Source organism: Aethalodelphis obliquidens, unplaced genomic scaffold, assembly GCF_003676395.1.
Source record: "Aethalodelphis obliquidens isolate GAN/ISIS:26980383/991018 unplaced genomic scaffold, ASM367639v1 scaffold46, whole genome shotgun sequence".
NCBI classification, from domain to species: Eukaryota; Metazoa; Chordata; class Mammalia; order Artiodactyla; family Delphinidae; genus Aethalodelphis; species Aethalodelphis obliquidens.
In genome coordinates this window covers 961,158-972,428 of record NW_020837990.1, presented here as the reverse complement: position 1 = coordinate 972,428, position 11,271 = coordinate 961,158, and positions in this window count along the sequence as shown.

The window sequence follows — 11,271 nt, the reverse complement described above, 5'->3', positions numbered from 1 at the left end:
CCACCCTCTTCTGGGTAGTGATCTCTAGGTTTAGAAAAGAAGAACCTTATTAGAGGTAATACCAGTTCCTTACCTCCAGAATGAGAATTTCTTTCTCCATATCAAGAGAATGGCTAATCTTCATGCAAAGGGAGGGGAGCGAGGGAGCAATGGCTGTCTCTTCTTGCCCCCTTCCACACTTAAGTGTGCCCTTCCCCTATAAATTCATCTGCAGGTGTGAAGTATCTATAGGTCCTCATCCCCTGCCACCCCACCCAGGGCATATCACCAGTCCAGGCTGGGCTGCCCTAGACTGTGCACCAGAATCCAGTCCACACAGCATCTCAGAGAGATTCAGTAGTTGTCTAGGCTACTCAGATCTTGGTCTTGAACCAGGTCCAAAGACTGAGACCCAGGATGAGACCTAGAGACATCACAATCTCTCCTCTCACCCAGATCAAACAAGGGGAGGGGACAAAGCCAAACCAAAATCCAAATCCAAAACATTCCAGTGCACACCTGTAGGTTAAGACAGACTTGAAGAGACAAGGGATGAGGCCACTCTCCCACTGGTGTCATCACAGAGGGTCCTGTAGTCCCTTCTCTCGGGCTCCTGGAAGGGAAAAGACTCAGATAAGGGAGAGGGGGAAAGTCCTGAACCTAGGTCCTTCTTTTCTGCGTTATGCTAGGAAAAGAAAAGCCTAGTCCCTTTGTTTCTACATTATCCTGGCAGGAATTCTGAACTAAAGACCATGATTTCTGATTAAGTCTGTGCCCGAGGCTCCTTGCTAAATAAAGGAGGGAAGCATCATATGTCCATGTCACTGTGGCCATAGGATGGTATTTTTTAAAGAGTTTTATTTCACATGTAAATGTATCAGAGGTCTAAGTAGTAATCAAGAGGTAGCTCCCTTCTTCCCAGAGAAAACAAGAAATTGTGGCCTTCGAGTTTACACATGAAGGACGCTTTAACCACTACCATGCACAACTTCACTTCAACCCTGGCACTGTTTACCCCAGGACAATGGAGGGAGGGGCCTACTCTGTCCCCCTCCCCCATTTGGCCCTGGGGCCCAGGGTTGCTGCTAGTGGGAATCTGTACACTAGATCTCTACAAAGATGACCAAAATTCAGTAACACAATTTGTGAAACTGGAAATTAGGGCTTTTGTAGTGTCTACATGACAAATTCTAGTGCTTGCTTTTAATTTACTTTTGAAAATAAATATGCATATATATTATATATAAATATTTGAATGCTATGTACATGTATGAATGTATATATATTCCATTAAATAATATGTGTATATAAAATATAAATATGTATATATACATTATATATGTGTATATATACATATATTAATATATATGCATATATGAGTGTATATATATGTATGTACATTTCCATTTTGAAAAGTAGAAGGCAGTGTTTAAAAGTCAGCAAAGGCCTAAACATCTTCAATGTCAGTTCAGAGGATGACTCCTACTGCCACCTGGTGGCAACATACCTAAAATTAAGAATCCAAACAGGTGCTCAGGATCGTCTTCTAGCTCAGGAAACACTTGGTCATTACACAGCAAGTTCTAAAACACAGAGAATGCCCAGATTTTGATTTATACGTACATCTGTATAGGAGTTGCGGTGGGTATGAGGAGAGAGATGGGCAAGGAATGGTATAACATTTAGAAATGAACACCAGCCCTTCAAGGTAGACAGGAAGGCATGCATCACTATTTTTAAATTTTTTACAATTAAAGCAAAAGAGAGAGAAAGGGCATTGGTAGGAATATTTTTAAGGTAGTAAAGGTATGCTTATGTCTGTACACTGAAGAAAAGAATTAGTAGAGAAAAGAATATTGAAGGTACAAGGAAGAAAATGGAACTTTGAGGATTTGCAATACCTGAGGGGATGGGGGAAGGAGTGGGACCAGGAGCATTTGACCAAATTCAATACTCACTCATTATTATAAATACTAAATGAAATAGAAATTGATAGTTTGTAAGATGAATTGAGAACATTTTTTAAAACCTATTTAATTTATTTATTTTTGGCTGCATTGGGTCTTCGTTGCTGCGTGTGGGCTTTCTCTAGTTGTGGTGAGCGGGGGCTACTCTTCGTTGCAGTGCACAGGCTTCTCATTGCGGTGGCTTCTCTTGTTGTGGAGCACGGGCTCTAGACCTGCAGGCTTCAGTAGTTGTGGCACGCAGGCTCAGTAGTTATGGCTTGTGGGCTCTAGAGCGCAGGCTCAGTAGTTGTGGCACACGGGCTTAGTTGCTCCGTGGCATGTGGGATCTTCCCGGACCAGGGCTCGAACCCGCGTCCCCTGCACTGGCAGGTGGATTCTTAACCACTGCACCACCAGGGAAGTCCCAAGAACATTCTTAATGTAAAAATATTCATTGTCCCTATTTGCTGAATTGTGTCCCCTTCAAAATTTATATATTGAAGGCGTAACCCTTAGTATCTCAGGATGTGACAGTATTTGGAGATAAGGCCCTTAAAGAGGTAATTAAGTTACAATGAGGCCACTAGGGTGGCCTAATCCAAGCTGACTGTTGTTGTTATAAAAGGAGGACATTTGGACACAATGAGAGACACCAGGGGTGTGTGCACAAGAAGGGAAATCCATGTGAGGACACAGGGAGAAGGCGGCCATCTGCAAACCAGGCAGGGGGTCCTCAGGAGAAACCATCATATGGACACCTTGATCTCGGACTTCTAGCCTCCAACACTGTAATAAAATAAATCTCTGTTGTTTAAGCCACCCAGTCTGTAGCATTTTGTTATGGCAGCCCTAGCAAACTAATACAGATGCATTCCTATTAAAACCTGAACCAAGAACAGAATGCCCATCATCTCTTCTATTACTTAATATTGTATAGAAGGGAAAAGAAAATGCCATTAGACAAGAGAAAGGATTTAGAGGCAGAAGAATCAGAAAGGAAATGGTAAAACTACCTCTATGTGCAGATGATATTATTATATATCTGGAAACGCCAAAAGAATCAATGAAAATACACTAAAAATAATACCAGTAAAATTGCAGGAATAAAATTAGAAATCAATATACTTCATATAAACAGTAACCTGTTAGAACGTGTAAAAATAGATCTCATTTCAGTAGAAAAGTAAAATAAATTCCTAAGCAAAAATCTAACAAGAATTTTACAAAACCTATATGACTAAAGGTATAAACACACCTAAAAAACACAAAGAAAAATAGAAAGACATTTCATGTCCTTGGACTGAAATATTCAATGAAAATATATCAATTCTAAGTTTGTTTATAATACAATTTCAATAAAAATAGCATCAGGTTTTTGTTTCAGGAGGAACGCACACTGATTATAGAGTTTATATGAAAGAATAAACAAGCAAAAGTAGCATGAAAAATCCTGAACACACACATTGTTTAGAAGCTAACCCTAACAGGTATGCAAACAATATAAAGCTTCTATAATTAAAACAGGTTGGTGTTAGTTAGCACATGAATAGAATGGTACTGATAGAATGTTGAAATAGAACATAAAGTTCACATATAGACCTGAGAATAGAAATGTAATATATGATGATGGTAGCATCTCAAATCATCAGGGAAAAAATGGGTTCCCAATTTTTATAATAGCAATGATACAACTGGATAGCCATATGAAAAGTAATAAAATTAGATTCATTTTTCAACCATAAGCAGTATAAATTTCAAATGTATCCAAACATATATACTTGTATCTCAGAAAAAAAGCTAATGTCTTTAATATAAAGAGCTTCTAAAAACTGAGAATCTAAACACCTACAACCCAAGAGAAATTGGGCAAAAGATATGAAGAGATTTCAGAGAAAATAGAAATATTAATGGTTTTTAAACATATGAAAAGATGCTCAAACAAGAAATGCACATTAAAACTACAGAAAAGATACTTCAAGAAAAACGGGTTGAGACTACCTTTTCCAACCATGATGGAGCAGCAAGGTTCAGACTCTCCTTATGCCTTAAACAGCTAGACAAATAGAATATATGAAACAACTGTTTACAGACATTGACAAAAGGCAGCAGAAGAATTTAATTCAGGGGAAAAAAGAAAAACAAATGTGATCACTCTGATTTTCTTCCTAGAGGCAATTTTCAAACAGGGGTGTCAGGAAAGGGAAGCAAACCAAGCTCGGTAGTCTCACTGAACTGAGGAGACAGATGCTGGAGTTCAGCCAGCCCAAGCAACTAGAATCCGTAGAGCTGAATACTGAAGCCGAGGGAGCTACGCAAACAAGAACTCCACAAACCTTCTAGATGAGACTTTGGCTCAATACTAAATCTGAGTAGAGTTAAAGTCCATGCGGACAGGTTTTAAAAAAGAAAAAGAGCTTCTTGGACAAAATCAATTACCAGAGAGCAATAAGCAGCTCACACAGCCTGTCACCATTCGAATTACTACCAGCCAGAGAGAAGAGATTTCCGTAAACGCATGGGGCATACCCTAGGCTATTCTAGATGTACCCTAGAAAAGCTCAAAAACAAACTTCAACGGGTTGAACTGATTCTAAAGATAAGTAAAACCTGCCAGAAGAAAGCCCAGCACACTTTAAAGGAATACAATAAAATCCAGCATTCAACAGCATAAAATCTATAATGTCCACATCCAGTCAAGACTTACTAGATATGGAAGAGGTAGAAACATGTGGCCTGTAAACAGCAGGAAAATAAGGCAACAGAAAAAGCCCAGAAATGACAGAGATGATGGAATTGGCAGATAAGAACTTTACAATTAGCTATGATAAATATACTCAATATGCTCAATAATTTAAAGGAATAAATAGGCATGCTAAAAGAAATGGAAGAGCTTTTAAATTTTTATTTTATTTTTTATTGAGGGATAGTTTCACAACATTATATGTTACAGGTGTACAACATAGCAACTCACAATTTATAAACATTATATTCTGTTTATAGTTATTATAAAATATAGGCTATATTCCCAGTGCTGTACAATATATCCTTATAGCTTATTTAATTTATTTTTTTAATGTTTTTAAAATTTAATTTAATTTAATTTTTTATACAGCAGGTTCTTATTAGTTATCTATTTTATACATATTAGTGTATATATGTCAATCCCAATCTCCCAATTCATCCCACCATCACCACCACCCCGCCACTTTCCCCCCTTGGTGTCCATACATTTGTTCTCTACATCTGTGTCTCTATTTCTGCCTTGCAAACTGGTTCATCTGCACCATTTTTCTAGATTCCACATATATGTGTTAATATACAATGTTTGTTTTTCTCTTTCTGACTTACTTCACTCTGTATGACAGTCTCTAGGTCCATCCACGTCTCTACAAATGACCCAATTTTGTTCCTTTTTATGGCTGAGCAATATTCCATTGTATATATGTACCACATCTTCTTTATCCATTCATCTGTCAATGGGCATTTAGGTTGCTTCCATGACCTGGCAATTGTAAATAGTGCTGCAATGAACATTGGGGTGCATGTGTCTTTTTGAATTATGGTTTTCTCCGGGTATATGCTCAATAGTGGCATTGCTGGGTCATATGGTAATTCTATTTTTAGTTTTTCAAGGAACTTGCATACTGTTCTCCATAGTGGCTGTATCAGTTTACATTCCCACCAACAGTGCAAGAGGGTTCCCTTTTCTCCACACCCTCTCCAGCATTTGTTGTTTGTAGATTTTCTGACGATGGCCATTCTGACTGGTGTGAAGTGATACCTTATTGTAGTTTTGATTTGCATTTCTCTAACAATTAGTGATGTTGAGCATCTTTTCATGTGCCTCTTGGCCATCTGTATGTCTTCTTTGGAGAAATGTCTATTTAGGTCTTCTGCCCAATAAATGGAAGATATTTTTAAATGGAACATCTAGATGCTTAAAAATATATAATATCTGAAGTGAAAAAAATCACTTGATTGTATTAACATCAGATTCAACACTGCAGGAGAAAATATCAATGCACTTGAAGACATAGCAGTAGAATCTATCTAAACTGAAACACAGGAAAAAGACTAGTATAAAAATGAATAGAGCCTCAGTAACCTATGGAACAATATCAAGCAGTCTAACGTAGGTGTAATTTGAGTCCTAGCAAGAGAAAGGAGGGAAAGAGAAAAATATTTAAACGTATAATGGCTAAAATTTTCCAAATTAGATGAAAACTATATACCCACACATCCGAGGAGCCCAATGCATCTACAAGCAGAATAAACAAAAATAAAACCACACAAAGCTACATCGTAGTCAAATTGATGAATATCAGTCATAAAGAGAACATTTTAACAGCAACCAGAGGAAAAATAGCACATTATATACAGAGGAACAAAATAAGAATGACTACAGACTTCTCATCAGAAATGCAAACGATGCAAGCAAAAAGACAATGGAATGGCATCTTGAAAGTACAGAAAGAAAAAAAATTTGTCAATCTTGAATTCTGTGTTCAGTGGAAACATCTTTCAGGATTGAAGGTGAATATGGGGATATATGTATACATATAGCCGGTTTACTTTGTTGTACAGCAGAAACTTACACAATATTGTAAAGCAGTTATACTCCAATAAAGATAAAAAAGAAAAAAAGAATTGCAGGTGAAATAAAGTTTTCATATAAACAAAACCTTAGAGAATCTGCTGCCAACTGGCTGTACTACAAAAAACATTAAGAGAAGTTCTCTAGGCAGAAGGACAAAAGATACCAGATGGAAAACTGGGGCGCCCCTAAAAGTGTAAAAATTAACCTTGGAGATACAATGTAGATATAAACTTGCAGAGCACCTAAAATTGTAAAATGTGTGGATAAATATAAAAGACATTTTTCTCAATTTTTAATATGCTCAGAAATAAAGCAAGGAAAGATGGTAGAAAGGGAGGGGCATGATATCATGGATTCTCAATATATTGCTGTCCACTAGAGAATGTAAGCTCCTTGAGGGCAAGGATTTTGTTTTGCTTAGCACTGTATCGCTAGTACCTAAAATAGCCCATGGCATAGGGCAGGTGTTCAACAAAAACTTCCAGAATGAATAATTCAAGAAAAAAAGGGGGGAGGGGCATGGGCTGCAAATTTAGGTAGTGGTGAGGTTAGGCCTCATTGTGAAGGTAGTATTTGTACAAATACTTGGAAAAGATGCAGCCAGAGTTGTGCTTGGTAATGTCAGCTATTCCAATGTCTGTTTGGGTAAACATGGCTCAATGAAACATCCCTCCTAGGCAATACACTTCTATTGTGCACTTCAGTAACCATACCTTAACCCAAAGCAAAGAAAAATTGAGATATATTGAGAGTTTAGAGGAGCAAAAATTCTTTCTGAACATTTTAAGAAATCATATGTCATTTCATGAAGGTATCTATGTACACCTAATTCTGTTCTCCAAACACCTAGCCCTGGCATCTCTAAATTCCATACATTATATAACTGACTTCAGGAAGGGATATGATAAATTTATTTCTTCAAGGACTAATAAAGCTGGTATTTGACCACCTGTGATCCACTTTCCTTATTAAAAGGACACTTTTATTTTAATGAAGACAGACCTTTCAGCCAAAGCAATAAACCTCAATTTGGGGAAATTAAAGCCTCAGCTATTGGGTGGGTTAGATATATTTCTGGTCAGAGTTAAGTGCTGGAGTCCCCTTGGAGAAGTTATGGAATCATAATATAAGGGCCCAAACCCATCTTCTTCAAGGCCTGTTTGTGTTTATGAGTACTTATCAATGATTGATTATATTTCTCTGTGGCCAATATTCGACAAAAACTCAGAAGTAATGGTGCCTTATTTATAGATTTTCACTTAGAATTTTGCTACATCCTTCAATATCATTAATAAATCCCAATCCCTGTCCTCAATCCCACTGCACAAAATTTACATTAGAGAAACACAGTGCTTGCTTCAGCGACACATATGCTACAAAGAGAGGAAAAACAATTTATTATCACAAACTTCAAATAAGCCCCAGAAGGCAGACTCTCCCTGGGACTCAGGAGCAAATAAGACTTCAGGGGCTCATTAAAAGTTGACTTTTCTCTACAAACCTTTGAGGGCTCTTGTCTGGATGACACAACATCAGGGAAAGTTCCTCTGAGCTGATGTCACTTCAGAAACTGTTGCCATAGAAGCATCGTTTCAAATGCATTTCAAAGCTATTAGAGCAACCACTTTTTATGTGTTTGTGCTTTGGGTTTTTTTTTTACTTTATTTTTACTTTTTTTGAGGTAAAATTCATGTAACATAAAATACACCATTTTAAGGTATACATACCGTGGTTTTTAGTGTATTCACAATAACGTGCAACCGTCAGCACTATCTAATCCCAGAACATCCTATTGGCTCAAAAAGAAACCTGGTCACTTCCTGCTCCCTCTGCCCCCAGTCCCTGGCAGTCACTAGTCTGCTTTCTGTCTCTGTTGATTTGCCTCTTCTGGTCATTTCACATAAATAGAATCATATAATATGCAGCCTTTCATGTCTGGCTTCTTTCACTCAGCTTAATGTTTTCAAGGTTTGTCCATGTTGTAAACATCATTTTTTAGGGCTGTATAATATTGCATTAAATGGATATACTACATTTTATTTATCCATACATCAGTTGGTGGACATTTGGGTTGTTTCCACTTGGGGGCTATTATGAATAATGCTGCACAAAGGTTGGCCAGAGGTGAGAGCTTAGGGTCTTCTCAGGTCTTTTCTGAGCATGTGCCCAGCCCTAGCCATGTGTGTGGCCTTCCAGGTTCCCAGGAATACATGGGCTCTTTTCAAAGCCCTTATTTTCAAAAACATCTCATTCCCTAGTCTTTCCTCCCAAGATCTTTGGTTAATCTGTTGTTTGCCCCAACTGTTATCCCTTGCCCCAGGTCGCACTGACTAATACATTTGCCTTTAAATGTTTTCCACACGTGGCCTCCTCTCCCTGTAGCCCCATCAGCCGGTGGGAGGAGTCCAGGTTAGGCAAACTAGAGGCAAGCCCTTTCATGATCCTTCAGAGAGCCACCAGATAGGTCAAAACAAACAACCACGGTTCTTGGAGAATAAGGTCTGTTATGCCCCTTCCAGTACTGGCACTTATACCAGGAATGCAAGCTGCTGTCTTCAAGGCCAACGCTGAGCTGCAGCAAGGATGAGTTAAAATGCCACAAAACTGTCTTACCAAGATTAAGCTTTTTTTCTTGATTGTGTTCTCCTGGTTGCTACAAGCTTCTGGTTAGTATCCAGAGTTCCAAGAAAGTTTATTTTGAAAGTTTTTGCCAGTTTATTTATTGCTTTTGTCCATGAAAGGACTTCGGAAGTTCCCTGCTATGCCATTTTGGCTGACAGCACTTTAGACTCAACCCCTTTCAAATCTGATGCATCCCACTTGAATTACAAATTATATGGCCCTGCTCAGTATTCAGAAAATGAACTTTGGAATTAGTCTGATCTCAGTACAAATCCTGGCTCTGCCACTTCCTAGCTGTATTAAATTTGTTTAACCTCTCACTGAACTTCAGATCCCTTGTCTTAAAATGTGGATAAGAAACACAACTCAGAACTGTAGTTTTGAATAAATGGTGCCTTTGGGGCACCACAATTTAAGGTATAAAGCTTATGGTGCAGTGTGGATTTCCCTGTCTTTACCACTGTAATCTGAAGCCTACAGGAGCATGGTTGGGACAGGTATTGCTAGCGGAGTGTGTGTGTGTGTGTGTGTGTGTGTGTGTGTGATGGGAAGGGAATCATATAAAACCATGTATTTTAAAAGGCAGCCCAATAAAGCAAGCTATGAACAGTATATGTAATATGATCTCATTTCAGAAAAAGAAAGGTATATGTATCCATACAAAAATATCGGGAAGGATAGACATTAAGTAATTAAGGATGTAGAGGAAATACGGTGTTTTTCATTTCTCATTTTTTCTTATTTACTTATATTTTCTCATTTCTTCATGCACATATATTGCTTTTGAAATCTTAAAAAATGCTTATGAAATACAGCAGTAAGATCCCATTTATCCCCAGAAATTCAGTAAACCTATTTTACTTTGAAAAAATGAAGTCCTACACAAAAGTATGTTATAGCAAAACAGCATGTGACCGAGAGGACAGGATGGGCTGGTGTCAGAAGTCCTGGGTTCTAGGTCATGCCCAGGTCTGCCTCTTGCTAGCTATGTGACCTTGGGTAACTTGAGTAACTTCTTGAGTTTCTATTTAATAACGCAGCATTCCTCTTTTTCCCTATGCCATACTGATAATAAGACATCAAGAATAAAACAACATGCCTGAGAGACACAGGTGTACAGATTTAAAAGGCTACAAACTAGAGCAGTGCTTCTCAAATATTAATGTACATCAGAGTCACCTAGAAAAGCTGTTAAGACTCAGATTGTCAGGCCTCATCTCCAGAGTTTCCAGTAGGTCTGGGGTGGGGCCCAAGGCTTTGTGAGTTCCTGGGCAGTGCTGATGATGCTGGTCTGGGGACCACACATTGAGAATCATTAACTAGAGGCAGAGAAAAAAAAGCACAGAATCTTCAGGTTCAAGTTCCAAGTCACCTCTTTTAGTTCTGTGACTTTGAACAAATCTCTTCATCTATCTACACATGAGTTTCTTCACCAATTAAAAAATATATATATTATAGTTCTTGCTAATAAATACAATCTGCCTCCAGGATTTTTATGAGGATTAAAAGATTTAAACTTGTGAAAAGAATGCATAAACTCTACTGAATTATGCAAATAGCATTAATTATGTAAGTTAGGCAACTAAAGTAGCTAGAATTTAAATTATTTTTATTTTAGGAAGTACATCTCAGACACAGAGATGTCTGTCAGTTTAGATTCCCAGTGGTAGAGATCCCTGCTTCTAGCAAGCATGTCTGAAATTTGAGTCCGTTGCCACTGCAGATGGAGATAATAGTGCCTTGCTTAAGTACCATTATAGAAACATGAAATAATAATAATAACACAACAGTCTAAATTTACTGAAACTTGGTATTTTTTCAGGTGCTGTAGTAATTTAAAATTCACAATCCTATGAAGTAGCTGTGTAATAATTCCCAACTTGTAGCTGAAAAAGTTTGGGCTTCAAATAGTCAAAAAATTTGCTCAGGGTTACACAGCAAAGATTAGAATCAGGGTTTCTAAATAATATGCTTATAATGCTATTTGTTGATTCATCTAATTTAAACATAATTCATTGATTTATGGCCTAGAATAATAGCTAACTCATCATAGTTATTTTACCATTATTTGCTTAGGGAATTACTGCCAATTCAATTTGATTGGGATTTAGGTCTCTTATATTCCCC